The sequence below is a fragment of the Heterocephalus glaber genome, unplaced genomic scaffold (genome assembly GCF_053883595.1).
Source record: "Heterocephalus glaber isolate CG9 unplaced genomic scaffold, H.glaber_assembly_v1.0 deba00001673, whole genome shotgun sequence".
In the NCBI taxonomy this organism is placed as follows: Eukaryota; Metazoa; Chordata; class Mammalia; order Rodentia; family Bathyergidae; genus Heterocephalus; species Heterocephalus glaber.
Genome location: NW_028258410.1, coordinates 15,736,506 through 15,751,364, shown reverse-complemented (window position 1 = coordinate 15,751,364; position 14,859 = coordinate 15,736,506). Strand labels below are relative to the sequence as shown.

General features: G+C 47.4%; 2 pseudogenes; both read right to left on the bottom strand.

Moving 5' to 3' along the window:
* Positions 1-2,298: 2,298 nt before the first annotated feature.
* Positions 2,299-2,398, bottom strand: LOC147822178 (U6 spliceosomal RNA; annotated as a pseudogene).
* A 58-nt stretch (positions 2,399-2,456) lies between these two features.
* Positions 2,457-2,513, bottom strand: LOC147822177 (U6 spliceosomal RNA; annotated as a pseudogene).
* Positions 2,514-14,859: the final 12,346 nt, after the last annotated feature.

The window sequence follows — 14,859 nt, the reverse complement described above, 5'->3', positions numbered from 1 at the left end:
TCTTGTGATTTATATTCACTTTCTCCTCCTTTCTATTCAGAAACACATTGCACACTGTCCCCACTCCTGAGATGTTTGGATTCAGTTCCTCAAGAAAAATAGCTGCTGGTCATCAAAGCCTGCAGCTTAATTGAATTTATCTTTGTCCACTTAATCTTCATGCATATAAAAAGTGGGGGTGGGAGGGATGTGTACTGAAGACACATACCGCAAAACACACAGGGACATTAGGAGAATAAGCCCAGGAAAGATACAAAATATGCTTTAAAAAATTGAAATGGAGGATGCCATGTAGAATTTCTGTGCTGCTCTTGGCTTTGGGTGTTCTATGTCACTCCAGTATAAAGATGACAGCCTACAAAGTAAATGTGTTGCATCATTGTGGAGCAGTTCTATCATTTTTTTTTCCCCACAGAAAATAATTTATTTTGGTGTTCCTAAAGTTCTTAGAATTTTCATAGCATGCACAACTCTAAATAGAAAAAAAAAATCAGTTTTTTGAAAAGCCTTTTTCCAATTAATAATTTGATATCTATTGACAACCCCACAGAATTTTAAATCTTAAAAAGTATTGCTGGGCTGGGGATTTAGCTCAGTGGTTCCACCGCCTGCCTCGAAAGCGCAAGGACCCAAGTTCAATCCTCAGTACCAAAAAAACAAAACAACAACAACAACAGCAAAAAATATTGCTGATCCCCATAATTTATAGTTATTTGAATTCTATAAACTTCTCTGAACAGAATGATTACACGTGGAGAATCTGCAAAGCCCAGGATGCTTCCATGTTTCTTAGGTTTTTGTTATGCGAAACATATATTCTCTGAGTCAGTTCTGAACGAGGAGACACCCAGCTTTCCCTTTTACAGATAGGCCTGAGACCCGAGGAAGGTCACAGGACTCGCCCTGCTCGGTACTGGTCAGACTGCCCTACGCAGAGAGAGAGGGGTGCACACGGAGGCATCTCGGCCGCAGGTCCCTGCCAGCCCGGCACCCCCGCTGTCCTCTGGTGGGTGCTACGCAGATGCACTGACCGCTCATCCGGTGGCAGGACCCACAATCCTAGGCTACAAGGAGCTGCTTCCGGATGAAGGATACCAGAGACCCTGTCCTGGAACAAGCGCACCCTATCTGCTCCACGGCTGTGTCACAGGCGGGTAGCAAGACACACTTGTCATGCAAAGTCTTGGCAAATGCGAGGCAGGGCCAGCACAGTGCCACTCAAAGCATGACACCAGAAGAGCAGGGGGCACTGGGCTCTCCATGCCTGTGTGCTCGAGTGGGTCCTTGGGTGGCCAGACACTGAGCAGCAGACGCTAACTCGAGCCAAGACAGGCTCTGGAGACGGAGGGCTTGGGTACTGTTCTGGACAACGGTATGTCATTCTTGCCTCCTCTGTGCTTAGCGTCTGAAGGGTTGGCCTTGGGGAGTTGCAGGTATCACAGAAAAGTGAAGTCCTATCTTTTCATTTTGGCTGTACATTTTTTTTTTCCTTTTGGGGAAGAGAAAACACAAAGGTAGCCAGTTGTGGTGGTGTGTGTCTATAAATCCAGCCCTCTAGGAGGCTGAGGTAGGAGGATCACACGTTTGAGCACAGTCAGCAGCTTAGCGAAACCCGGTCTCAGTACAAATGAAAAAGGGCTGGAGGTGTGGCTCAATTTGAAGATGCTGTGTTCAACCCCCAGGGCTGGGGGTGGGGTGGGAGAGAGATTTCTATTTTGCATACATTTTGGTATCTCTATAAATGAATAGTTGGCTATATATTGGATCATTAATAATAACAGCATTAATAATAGGAAATATCTATCAAGTTTTGTAGCCATTATACTAAATGCTTTACATTCTTTATCTTATTTAATTTCCAACACTTGAAACGAGCTTCTCTAATTATTCCCATCAGACAAGAGTTACAGAAGTAAAAGAAGCTGCCAAGTCTGTCAAGAGGCAGAGGCAGATTTTGAAGCTGGAAATATTTGACTTGAGAATCGTGTAGGCTGCAGACCTGCAAGAGAAGCATGTTCCTTTGGTCTGCTTCCATTGGCATTTCTTTCTTCAACAAGGGGGTGGAGGAAGCATCAGCTTTCCAGTTAGGCAGCTTGAACTTCCAGCCCTCAGCTGGCTTCCTGGTGTCACTAGATTTAACCACTAGTGAGAACATCTCCCATGTCCAAGTAGGATTACTGGAAACACTGTCTTTTTCTTTTCTTTTTAAATATATTTATTGGTACATTTTAGGTATACAATACATTTACATTTATCATTGGGTGCTTGTACCTGAACATGATGTATCTTGTTTCTTATAAAAATATGGAAAGCTTCACAAATTTGCGTGTCATCCTTGTGCAGGGGCCATGCTAAACTTCTCTGTTTTGTTTTGTTTTTTTGGTACCGGGGATTGAACTTGGGACCTTGTGCTTGTGAGGCAGGCCCCGGAACCACTGAGCTGAATCCCCGGCCCGATGCTAAACTTCTCTGTATCGTTCCAATTTTAGTATATGTGCTGCAGAAGCGAGCACTGTCTTTTTCTTTTAAAAGACTTAAAATTATTTTTTTAATTTAATTAGTCTTTATTTGCAGTAATAATGAGGACATTCACTGTGGGGAGTTGGTACGTGTACATAACACATCCTAATTCTTTTCACTTCTCCTTCCCTCCCTTCTTCTCCCTCCCTCCATGTCTTGGTCTCCTTCCCATTTGCAGAAGATCTACCTCCCAAACAGTGTCCTTCTAATCTGTTGCCTTTGGTCATTCCGCACAGGCATTTTCGGGTAAGTGACTTAAAATGTTGGAGAGACACAAGGTGCTGGGTTAATAAAGCTCTTACTATGACTGTTCCATGCCCTTAGAGGCCCCACTATCCTATGCAATGAGATGAAAATCCCAAGAACTGACAAGGGAATGACACCAAGTGCCTTTTAAGCTGGACTGTCAACTTGATTGGTTTGAGAGCTTCTGGGTGGGTCATGGAGCTGTGATCTTGGGGACTATAACTGGTCCCTGGCTCCTTCCACTCTGGTACTGTTCCCCTGCTCTCTGCTTTCCAGATGCTATGAACTAAGTAGTTTTCTTTGGCAGGAAGTTTCTGTCTTGCCCAGATGACCATGGACTGAACCCTCCAAAACCATGAGCCAAAATAAACTTCTCTCCCTTAAAGTTGTAGATGTTGGGTATTTTGTTCCAGCCACGGGAAAACTGACAATTCAACATCTCAGGACATCACTCTCCAAGAAGTTATCAGTTATGGTTTTATCCTAAAGAAATCTGATGATGCCCAAGATTGGAAGCTGAGTATGTAAGTTGTGGTCATTTGAGTGTTTTCTAGCTTCCCTCCTTGGTGGGGGATATTATGGTAAATTAAAAGTTTTATGTTTTATGACCATTCCTGTGACGGTTCAACTTGATTGTGTCAACTTGACTGGTGTGGGATCTGCCTGGGGATGAGTGGACAACATTTCTGGGTGCATCTGTGTGTGTCATAAAAACAAAACAAGAGATATCAGTGAACATTTACCATGGCATGCACCTGGAATTAACAGTAAGGGAGACAATAGTCTTCCAATCTAATCCAACAGAAACATATGCTAAACAGATAATCCTACAAATAATACTTTAAAGACCATCAAATACTTGCTATGAAAGAAACATATACGCGATACAATGAAGGAATATTTGAGTTACATCTAAACCTCCATCTCCCCTCCCTCTGCCAATGATTCCTTTTCCATTTACTTCTCTGCAGTGCATTGGCTAAATAGGCAGCGTATATAGTTCAGATCTTGTATGAGCACTTACTGGCTGAGGCCTCGGACAAATTACTGAACCCACCTGAGCCTTAGCTGTAGAGTGACACCAGTAGAGGTACCTGCTCCTAGGGTTGTCTTGAGATCAAAGGAGACAGTCTGGCTCAAGCACTCAGCCTTAGAATGGGCACACAGCAGGTGTTAAGAAAGGCCAGTTGGCCCAGGGATTTAGCTCAGTGGTTCCGGCGCCTCCCTTGCAAGCCCAAGGTCCCGAGTTCGATCCCTGACACACACAAAAAAAGAAAGGCCAGTTGTGATTTTCATTAGTCTTGGAAAGTGACTTCTGCATGGTTCTCTGAGTTAATTTACTTAAGATTCCCCTATTTTTACAAAAGTGACAAGAAAGTAGAAGGGAGAGCATTGTTAGACAAGAGGAAGGGAAGCAGCAGGAGGAAAGGAGGTGGGAGGGCAGATCGTAGGAGGCATGAATGTGATCAAAATAAGCTATACCTGCGGATGCCCTGCCCCTAACATGACAATTAGGCGGGGGGGGGGGGGATTAAAGTACGTTATGTAATGTATAAATCTACCAAAACAAAACCCATTCATCTGCGTAACTAATATGCACTAGTAAAAAATGTGGGGGAAATAATCCCACAAAGAAGCACAGTTACCACGGTCAGAACCTGGGCCCCCCTGAAGCTGTGTCCAGCCAGCCTTTGGGGACCGGCCCCCATCTACAAAGGGAGGATGCTAACTCCACTTGAGAAGTAGATGTGATGCGTAGCAAGCCCTCAGCTCAGCAAACAGCAGCTGTATTTTTATCATCACCTTATTCTTACTTTTAGGCTCTGTGTCTGAGTGTCTTTTAAATCCCAAGTTGAGGGCTGTTTATGCATCAGTTTGGACACAGGAATCTGAAAGTCTTTCTCAGAAGAGGGAGTCAGTTGTCCTTAACCCCCAAGTCTCCCCTGAAAGCTCTCTCTGCCTGAGCTCATTTACAAGAGGGGTGGGAGATAAGCGATTCATACGGAGCCTGCCCTTAAAACGGTCCTTTAATCTCCACAGTTGCTGTGGAATTCATGTCATCTCTGCTTGGGTGATCAGACTGTGTTTCATAAACAATATTCTCTATGTTTAAAAATCTTTAAATAGCTTCTTGTTGATGGCTTGACAGGCACTAGCATGAATACCTTGTTTAACTTGAGTTTCGCCTGGTAGACAGGGCCCAACGTCAGCTGTTCACGGCGGCCTCAGCCTTCTAAGGAGACACCTGTGTTTTCCTGAATATTCTCTTCACATTTGAAATAGTTCCTTGGTTTTCCAGCATCCTCCTGTAGAGGTGTTTCTGTACCTTGATTGTCTCTTGGAACCTTCTAAAAACTGATATGTTTGTCGCAGGCTTAGAGAGCTTGTTTTCCGTTATTGCTTTAACCTCAGTTTTCTTCACCCAGAATTTCCTAACATTCACATTGGGAGCTCCTCTTATCCTGTCCCACCCCGGGCAACTGGGGAGAACTGGATATTTTAAATTCCTTTCGGAAATTTGGTTTTAACTACATTTTAATTATCTTTAAATGGAAGGGTTAAAAAAGGAACCCTTTTGTTCATCAGCTGCCCTGCTTCTCCTGGGCACTTGCTCCGTGTGACTCACTTTCTCTGTTTTCCACAGAGTCCTAGCAGGCCCGCCTCTGAGAACGTAGCGCTGGTGCTGTGGGCTCCTCTGGGGCCCCTGGCCACTCCGGGGCCCTCTCTCGCTGGAGAACCGCCTCGTTTCCTCTTCCTCCTCCTCAGGGCCACAGGCACAGGGCAGGCAGCTGCAGTGTTCTTTGAAACAGACAACTGACCACGGCAGCTCCCCCACTTCCCATGTGTCCCTGCTGTATTTCAAACAAAACAGAAAATTCTCACCATGGCCACGCGTGCCCTCCTGGTGTCTGCTCCTCTCGGTGTCCCCTCTGTCCTCCTCCACCCACTTGGGTAGAGCCCTGCTTTCCTGCCTTATTTTTCTTGAACAAGCCTGTCCTGGCCTCAGAGCCTTTGCTTGCCTTTACTGGGACCTCTCTAATGGTTTTCTCATGGATACTAGTTTTCTCAACTTCTTCCTAACTTAGTGTTCAGCAGAAATGTCACATCCTTAGAGAGACTTGGGACGCCCCAGCGTGCACCCCAAAGACCGCCCAGGTCCTTCATCACATTTCCTGCTCTAACGGCTCTGTAGCACTGAACAATATCTGCAGTTGTCTTAGCATTATTCTATCTTTTTCTAGAGCAGGGTAGAAAAGGGACTCTAGCTGTCAGCAGTATCGACATCTGGGGCACCCCTGTGCAATACAGGGTCTTAACTGCAGCTGTGGCAGTAGAGATTAAACATTTAAGCTGCAAATCATCAGCTTGCATTCAAATTCCAGCAGTGTAACCTTGTGTAACCTTGGTTCTACCTATAAATCTGGACTATGAATACCTGTGGGTTGAGGTGAGAAATGAATTCAGTAATTTCAGTAGCTGCTTCCTCCCTAATAGTTATTGGTTGTTATGGTTCTCCTAAATTAAAGATTTCCAGAGGCTCCCCATCTGCTTGATACCTCGGATCATTATCATACTGGATCTTTTCCGGCCTTATAAAAATTAAACAAACATATTTCGGGAATGTAGGCAGCCACTTTTCTTGCTCCAGGAATAAAGATCCAGAAAGCACCAGCAGTACATTTTCGGCATATTTGACGCTGATTAATAGTCATGGCAACTTAGGAGGTCGCCTGTGGTATGCCACGGGACTCAGTCTTTGATCTATTCTGGACCCCATTTTGATTCAGTACGGACGAATTAAAGCATTCAGATGAAATTTCCAGGAGACGAAATATTGGCATGAAAGGATCCAGAGGCTCAGCGGTCTCCACAGCCTCACATGGAGGGTTGGAAGGAATAGGGGAGCACTTACCAGGCATTGATGTGGACTCTGGCCACAGTTAAGTAAGTGTGGGTGTGGGGCAACGTGGCCAGACAGGAAGCGGATCTGGGGCTTCCAGGTGGCCACAAGTTCAGTTCGAGCCAGATACAAACAGCTGCCAACAAGCAAAGGATGTGAGGCTTCTTGAAAGGAGCCAGTATATGACCACCAAGGAAGGTAAAGAAAGAGAACAATTCAGAGGAGCCGGGCAGCCCACACTTGGAGAATGGTGGTTATGTATGGGGACAAAGTACAATTTTTGATGGGGTTGTCAGCACTTCACTGGCCAAAAAAGGAGGGGGAGGAAGAGTCAGGTTGATGTGTCATCTGGGAGCCGTGTCAGTATGAGGAACGATGGAAGGATCAAGCGATGGTTCCTGGGGAGCGGCATGGCCACAGGAAGAGCTTGGGACAGCTATGAAGGAAGGAGCTGCCCCGCATCCCCACTGCTTTTGGGCAGGTCTTGAAGAAGGAGAGGGGAGGTGCTCACCTCTGGGGACCCGTCCTGCTCGAAGGTTTCCTCCCCACGCTGAGTGACCTGGATCCTCTCTCTCCCTGCAGGCCACATTGCTCATCCTCACCCTGTCTTCCCGTAACCACTAGAAGCTAGAACACTTGGGGTCTCTCTCCAGGGAGGACAGACTTTGCCTCAAGGGCTGCCAGTCCGTCTTTGTGTGGTTGGAACTGTGATGTGTAAATGTGGGGCAGGAGGGCAGATATCTGCCACCATGGCAACGTGGTAGCAGAGTCAGTGCACAGAGAGGAAGGGAGTTGGCGGCGATGCAAAGCAGCAGGGAGGAGCAGCGAGCGGCTCCCTGGCTTCCAGTGTCCCACTTCTTGCTTCCGGTTCTTCCTAAGGCTTCACTGCCCTCCTGGGCTTGGGCTTCATGTGGTATCTTTGTGTCCTTATCATTAATTCCCCACTGCTCCTTCTGCTCATTCAACTGGTTCTCTTCATGTCCAACTGAAAGTGTCTTAGCCATTGCCGAGAGCAGCGGGCAGTAGCTCAGGATAAACAGAATAGAAGAGTGGACCCTGTTCTGCTGCTGAAAGCTGCCTCTGTCAGCGTCCAAGCAGAAGCTGTGGCTCAGCAGATAACTGGCAGGCATAAGGAAAAAGGGTGGCCTGGGGCTTGCTTCAGAAGCAATGGGCATTAATTCTAGGCTGTGCCCCTTTCTACTGCAATGCTCATAACCCTTAGCAAGTCCATTTCTTATGCAAAATGGGGACAATAAAGTATACCTCATAGAACTGGTGAGAGGATGAAATCACCTAGTGGATTATTTTGAAATAGGGTCTTGCTAAGTTGTCCAGGCTGGCCTTAAACTTGCCATCTCCCTGACTCAGCCTCCTGAGTACCTGGGATTACAGGAGAAGGCCGTGGTGCCTGTCTTGGATTAGTTTCTTCTTGCTGCTGTAAGAAATTGCCACGTGGCTGTGGGTATAGCATAGTGGCAGAGCATATGCTCAAAACCCGTGGTCCAGGGCCGGGGGTTTAGCTCAGTGGTTCCGCTACCTGCCTCGCAAGCTCACGGTTCCGAGTTCGATCCCCAGTGCCAAAAACAAAACAAAAAAACCCCTGGGTCCAATGGGGGGGGGCAGGAAAACTTGCCAAAAGCTTAAAACAAAGCAAAGTTGTTGCATTAGGGTTCTAGCGGTCAGATCTGAAATGGGTTTCGCTGTGCTGGTTCCTTTGAAAGCTTTGGGGGAGAGTGCCCTGCACTGCCCGTTCCAGCCTCGCCAGGTGGCCTGCAAAGCTCTTCCATCTCTGTCCCCTCTGACCTGACTCTCTCGCCTCCCTCCTTCAGAGCGAGGAGCTGTGACCTCAGCTCTCTTGGGTAATCTAAGAGAATCTGTCTCCTGGTTCATTTTTCGGTGCTCTCACCAAATCCCCTGGAAATGAACAGAAACTCCTTTGGCTCCTGGTGGCGGAGGCTGCAGTTCCGGGCCTGGGCGGGACCTTCCTGCCTTGCTGTCCCACAGTGGAAGGCGGCAGGGTCCAAGAGTGGAAGAGCAAGAGGGCTGAGCTCATTCTGCAACGATAACCACAGTGGTCACCACGGCTTCTGAGCCTTGCAGGGCAATTCAGCAACTTAGTGAGACCCTGTCTCAAACAACAAAAAGAGGGCTGAGGGTGTATCTCCGTGCAAAGCCCGGGTTCAGTCCCCAGAACCCCCCATTTCTCCCAATATTAAAATATTCTCGTTGTTTTAGTCATTGCTCTTGTTTACCAAGCAGCGGCACCTGCTGTGTCCAGGCCGGTGAATGACACAATTCCAGGGCTGCTGTCCAGACGAGATGGGACTGACTCCCTCCTCCTCCAGGGGACCCAGCACAGTGCCCGGGACTCATTTATCAGCTGTCTCCATTGCTTTCTGTGGGTGTTGCCTTTTGTTTGAGTGATTTTGCGTCTCCGAACTCTCGGTGTGCATTAAGGACACGGAGTGGCTGTCGTATGTTCTCCAAAGATGTTTTTTGCAGCCCAGAGCTGACTTCTGACACAAGTGCCATTCAGCTCTCATCTGATAACACGTTTCTTGGCCGAGCGCTGTCCTGTGGATGCCTTCCTTGGCACCTAGGATCGTTGCTTCATCATTTGTTCTTTTAGAAAACAGGTTTGTCCAGCAACTTGTATCTCTAATCCTCCTTGTGATTTGCTTTAAGGACACTGTTCCTTAAGTCAGCTGGTGCTGGCTTCCAGGCCAGGTGCCCTGGGCTTTGATGGCATCCTGAGGTCCTCACAAACCCAACTCTTAGTGAAGTCGCTGTCAAGAGTGCTTCTCTGGGCATCTTCCCTTCTTTTTATTTCAATTTGTTGTGGTCTTGCTGGATACCTGCTCCGGGCTTGGAGTTCTACCTGTCTTCTTTGGGTTTTTTTTAGTGCTGAGGATCGAACTTGGAGCCTTGAGCTTTCAAGGCGGGCGCAGTGCCACTGAGCCAAATCCCCGGCCCACTGCCTGTCTTCTCACATGCAGTGCTTAGAACTCTGTGATCCCGGGTACTGTTAGCTCCACTTTTCAGTTAAAAATGAAACTAATTTTTAGAGAAGTAAAAAAAAAAATCTAATCCAGGGGCCGGGGATTTAGCTCCGTGGTTCCACTGCCTGCCTCGCAAGCACAAGGACCCGAGTTCGATCCCCAGTACCAAAAAAAAAAAATCAACCCAAAATCTAATCCAGATCCACAGGGAGTGGGTAGGGAAAGTTCTGAATTCTTGTGGGCCACACTCCAAAAGTCAAGCCCTTAATCCGCACCCCATGGTCCCCCACTTCCCGCCCTGAGCTGCTGCCCTCACTCGTGCTTCAGCTTGAGCCTTGAAAACCAGCTGAAGACTTGGTGCATAGCACACCTTGCCATCTACAGTGCACCCTCGAGTTACGACAGGCCTGACATAAGAATGACTTGGGTTATGACTGCATTTTAGTTTTTAATTTACGACCAAAGTCTTGAGTTACGACCCCAATGCCAACTGCTTGTGCTTCCAGATTGTCTCAGATACAGATTTAACCCTTAGAGAGTTCTGGAAGGAGCATGACAGCATCCTCTCCTGTGTGGGGTTGACTGAGAAACCCTGGGCCAGGATCTCTCTGAGGACACTGAGAGCTGCCTGTGTACAGGAGAGAGACTGTGAAGGCTGTGGAGAGGAGCCTGAGCCTTCACTGAACAACCTGAGTTACAACCAGCCCTCGGGAACAAATTGAGTTCGTAAGTCAAGGGTCTGCCGTATCGGGCTGAGCAGACTTGAAGGTATGCAGGGCAGGAAGGGAGTGTGTCCACTTCAGTGCTAGACACAAGCCTGTGATGGATCCCGAAGCAGCAAGACAGCGAGCGTCCTCCGCCGCACACTTTTCCCGCAATCACCACGAGCAGTCCTGTCAGCCCTCGCTGCCACATTTTGGCTGGATGATGCTTTGTGCCAGGCCTGTCCTGGATGTTTCACGTCGTCTCTGGCGCCTACTCACTGAAAGGCGGTAGCATGACCCCGTTCCTGGTGTGAGAACCGAATCTCGGACGTTGCTGAGTGTCCTCGGGGGAAGTTGAGCCTGGTTGACAGCGACTGGTCTGATTACTAGTGTATGGCGGAGGCCGTTTTCAGTCCTTAGCACAGCACTAACTAGTAATGGTGCATGGCCTTTACCCCACCCCTTCCTGCTGGCAGAACCTCCTGGTGGAAGTTGAATGTTTGATTAGCTGACTTAGAAACCTGAGAAATATTTGTTTAACCATATAGTTAATTAAAAGGAAACATTTTAATAATCCTTTTCTCGTTACAGATGACTCTTACTGAACTCGTGTGTGAAGTCCCTTCGAGTGTGCTGTCTCGTGTATTCCGGTAACTCTTGTAAACAGGCATCCATATCATCCCCATTTTACGGACTCGGAAACAGCCTCATGAAATAAGTTCTTCAAGGCCCCTGGGAGAGATCAGTGCAGCTGAGATCTGCACCAAGTTTGTCTCTACTTGGGGTTCATTCACCGGGCTGATTTCTAAAATTGATATTCATTCACAGAAGGGCATTTAAACAGCTAATAAACAAAAGAAGAAAATAAAGCCACTGCTGATTCTACCCCTCCGCGATGCCCATTACGGACACTTTGTTAGGATCCGTCTGGGTGACGAACCTCGGGCACATGGGCCACAGTGTGTTATCTGGCACCACGACAAAACAAAACACCCAGAACATATGCTTTAGAAACAGACAGGTCACGTTTAAAATCTTACTTTTTCTCTTGAAAGTGAGGACTCCTTTCTCATCATGATGTTCAACAGTCTTCATTTGCTAATTTCCTCTTCTTTTTCTTTTTTTGCAGGGCCGGCATTAGAATCCAGAGCCTCAAATATGTTAAGCAAGCGCTCCACTACTGAGCCACATCTTCAGACCTCACGGGCACTGTGGAAAAGGGAAAGATCGTATTCCAGGCGGAATCACATAAACAAGCTTCCACTAGGGCCGGGGATTTAGCTCAGTGGTTTCGCCACCTGCTGCGCAAGCGCAAGGACCCGAGTTCAATTTCCGGTACCAGGAATCTTCTTAGATGGCGGGGAGCCTAGACAGGGTGCTTCTTCATCCCTGATGAGCCAGACCTCTCAGACAGTGGCTCCCCGAACTGCACTTACCTGCTTTCCACAACTCAGCCTGCCTCTCTTTTTCCTGTTCACCTACAGTGAAAGGAACCTCACTCAGGGACCAAGTACGAGACTGAACGGGATGCTTGGTGGGAATATGGAAAGATTATCTTTAGATCGTTTGCAAAAACCAATCCCAAATGGAAACTACCTTCTTATAGGGAACTCAAAGAACTCACTTTGCAAAAACTGGAAAGCCTAGGCCAAGGATCAGAATAATCGTGAGCAAATTGGGGTCACAAGTTTTTCATCTGTAAATTGGAGCAAATAATAGCTACCTTGGGCTGGATAGCTCAGTGGCACTGTGCCTGCCTGGCAAGTGCAAGGTCCTGAGTTTGATCCCCGGTACCGGAAAAATAAAAGTTACTGCCTAGATTGTAGTTCAAGGAAAAAGATCAATGTGGGGAGGCTGTCAAAGATGTGCAAACCATTATTAAAACAAGTTCTCCACTTCTCCATTGGCTTCTGAGAGAAAACTCAGACTGAGTTGTCTTTAAAGGAAGAAAATTGCATTCCCAGGTAGGACCACAACTTTAGATACAGTGTACACATTTAAATACTCAAAAGCAAGCCAGGTGTGGTGGTGCACACCTGAAGTCCCAGAACTCTGAGAGGCTGAAGCAGGAGGATCACAGGATTGAATGTGATCTGGGCCATTTGGCGACTTCGCCAGGCCTTGTCTCAAAATAGAAAAGAAAAAGTCCAGGGGATGTAGCTCAGTGAGAAGGTCCCTCGTTCCATCCCCAGTACTGAAAAACAAAACCCAAAACAAAAACAAAACCCATATTGCGTGATTGCCCCTTTGCTGCACTCAGCCAAGGGCTATATCAAGATTTTCCTTCGCTTCCATCGGTCCCGTTGGGTCAGGCCCCAGAGAATGCTCTGTCTCCCGTTTGAAGAGTTGGATGCATTCTCAGTGACTTCATCCTCTGCAGCATGAACACCAGGAACCCGATTCACAATTTTCTGAGGCGGGGGTCCTGACCCTCGGGGAGGCTCCCCGCATTCCTGGCCTCTCTCCACGCCCTCTGACTTCCCGTAGCCGCCATCTGAGCCTCCTTCTGCCCACAAACTCCCTGGAAAATAAAGCTGTACTCACTTCAGCCAAATCCCCGCAGCCCAGCAGGGTGGAATGAATCCTGTTGATATTTCCTGTGTGCCTCTTGGAAGTGCAAATGGATTCTCCCTCTTTCTGTCTTCACTGGGTCAGGTGAGGGCACGCTGGAGCCTGACAAGCCCCCCAGCCCAGTGCCTGTCCCCGGCTCCCCTAGCAGGGTGACAGAGGGGGCTCACCCTGTCATGCAGGCTGCCAGCTCCTCTAAACCCTTCTGAGAAAGCCTTCGGAAGCTCAGCTTCATTCTATTATTGCTATTAATTGGGGCCCAATTTGGATGTAACAAATTGTACAAATTTTAAGTACAATTCTGAGTTTCAACGAACATCTACACCATTTCAGCTACTGCTCCAATTGATTTAGAAGCCTTCCATGGCTCATGCATAATTCTAACACTCTGGGAGGCTGAGGCAGGAAGATCACAAGTTTGAAACCAGTCTGGGCAACTTAGTGACTTAGTGAGATCATGTCTCAAAAGGGGAGGGGCTTCCAGCCCCCAGTGAATTCCCTCATGCCTCCTGTCAGGAATGCCCCACCCTTCCTGGAAGTTCTGGAAGTTCCGAGTCCTACCACCATAGCTGAGTTGGGCCAGTTCTAGAATATCATAGAAATGGAACCTGACAAAATGTTCATTTTGGGTCAGGCTTCTTCCAATATTGCAATATTTTTGATTCTCATCCATGTTATTTTGTTGTTGTTGTTTTTGTTTTGTTTTTTTGGTACCGGGGATTGAACTCGGAACCTTGCGCTTGTGAGGCAGGCAGCGAAACCAATGAGCTAAATCCCTGGCCTTTCATCCATGTTATTTATGCATCTTTAGCTCTTGTGAGTGTCCCCCCGCCCAGGCCCATAGCCTCTTGTGTGTATGTACTAGACTTTGTGACGATAGTCACCTCTCGGAGGCCACTGATCATGTTCCCCTCTTTTTGGCCAGTATGAATAATGGCGTGATGAACATTTCTGCAGGACTTTGAGGAATGTGTGTTTCATTTCCCTTCGGTCCATTCCTAGGCACGGGAACTCTGCAGCGTGGAATAAAGATAGGTTGGATGTATGTATCAGAAACCACTAGTCTTCTCCACTGCAGAGATCAGATTGCTTTCGAGCTTCTGATTAACCTGCGCCCCATTGCCTGGCCTTTAGTAGGGCAATGACTTTTCTTTTCTTCCTTGTCTGGGTAGATCGATTGCAAAAAAAATGGCTGCATCTCCTTCTTTTTCTCTATGTTGCTCCCCTTGGCCGTGTGATTTTTGTGGTGCCTTCTTCAAGAACTGGCTCAATTTTCTACTCCTTGAATGTGGGTCGGATCTGCATCTCGCTTGGGCCAGCAGAATGCAGTGAAAGTAAGTGTCCCAGTTCCAAGCATTGCCCTTGAGAGCCCTCCTGTAGGTCCATTCGTGTTTGAAAATGTTGCTGCCCTCGTCCCACTGGCCTCTAGCTGGAGCAGAGACCTCAGAACAACCTTCCTGGTGTCTCAGCTGAAGCATCACAGGGCAACTTGTAGCCAGCAACCTCCTAATATCGAAGCAGGAAACGGTGAGGACCCCAGCATAGATAACTTTTTAACACAAAGACAGGAGCAAAAAGTGGCTTTAATGAGGCCAGAGGCTCAGCTAGTGAATCCTGTAATCTCAAGAGCCCCAAATAGAAGTTTGGGCTTTCTTGTATACCTCTTTTTACATCTACAATGAGGCTTAATTCCATTGGAGTTTCCCTGGGAATATAGCAAGCAGGATTTACATGAAGCAGAGCAGTGGAGACGGGTGAGCAAAGAGCTCTGGCAGGACTTTCTGAGTCCGTTACGCTTCTTTGGTGACAGATTACACAAGTTGTCATGGCTGCTCAGGTGCATTCTACAAAGAGCGTAGTCACCTAGTTAACCCATAGTTGCCTAATAACACAGTTAATCCATAGTTGCCCAATTCCGTAT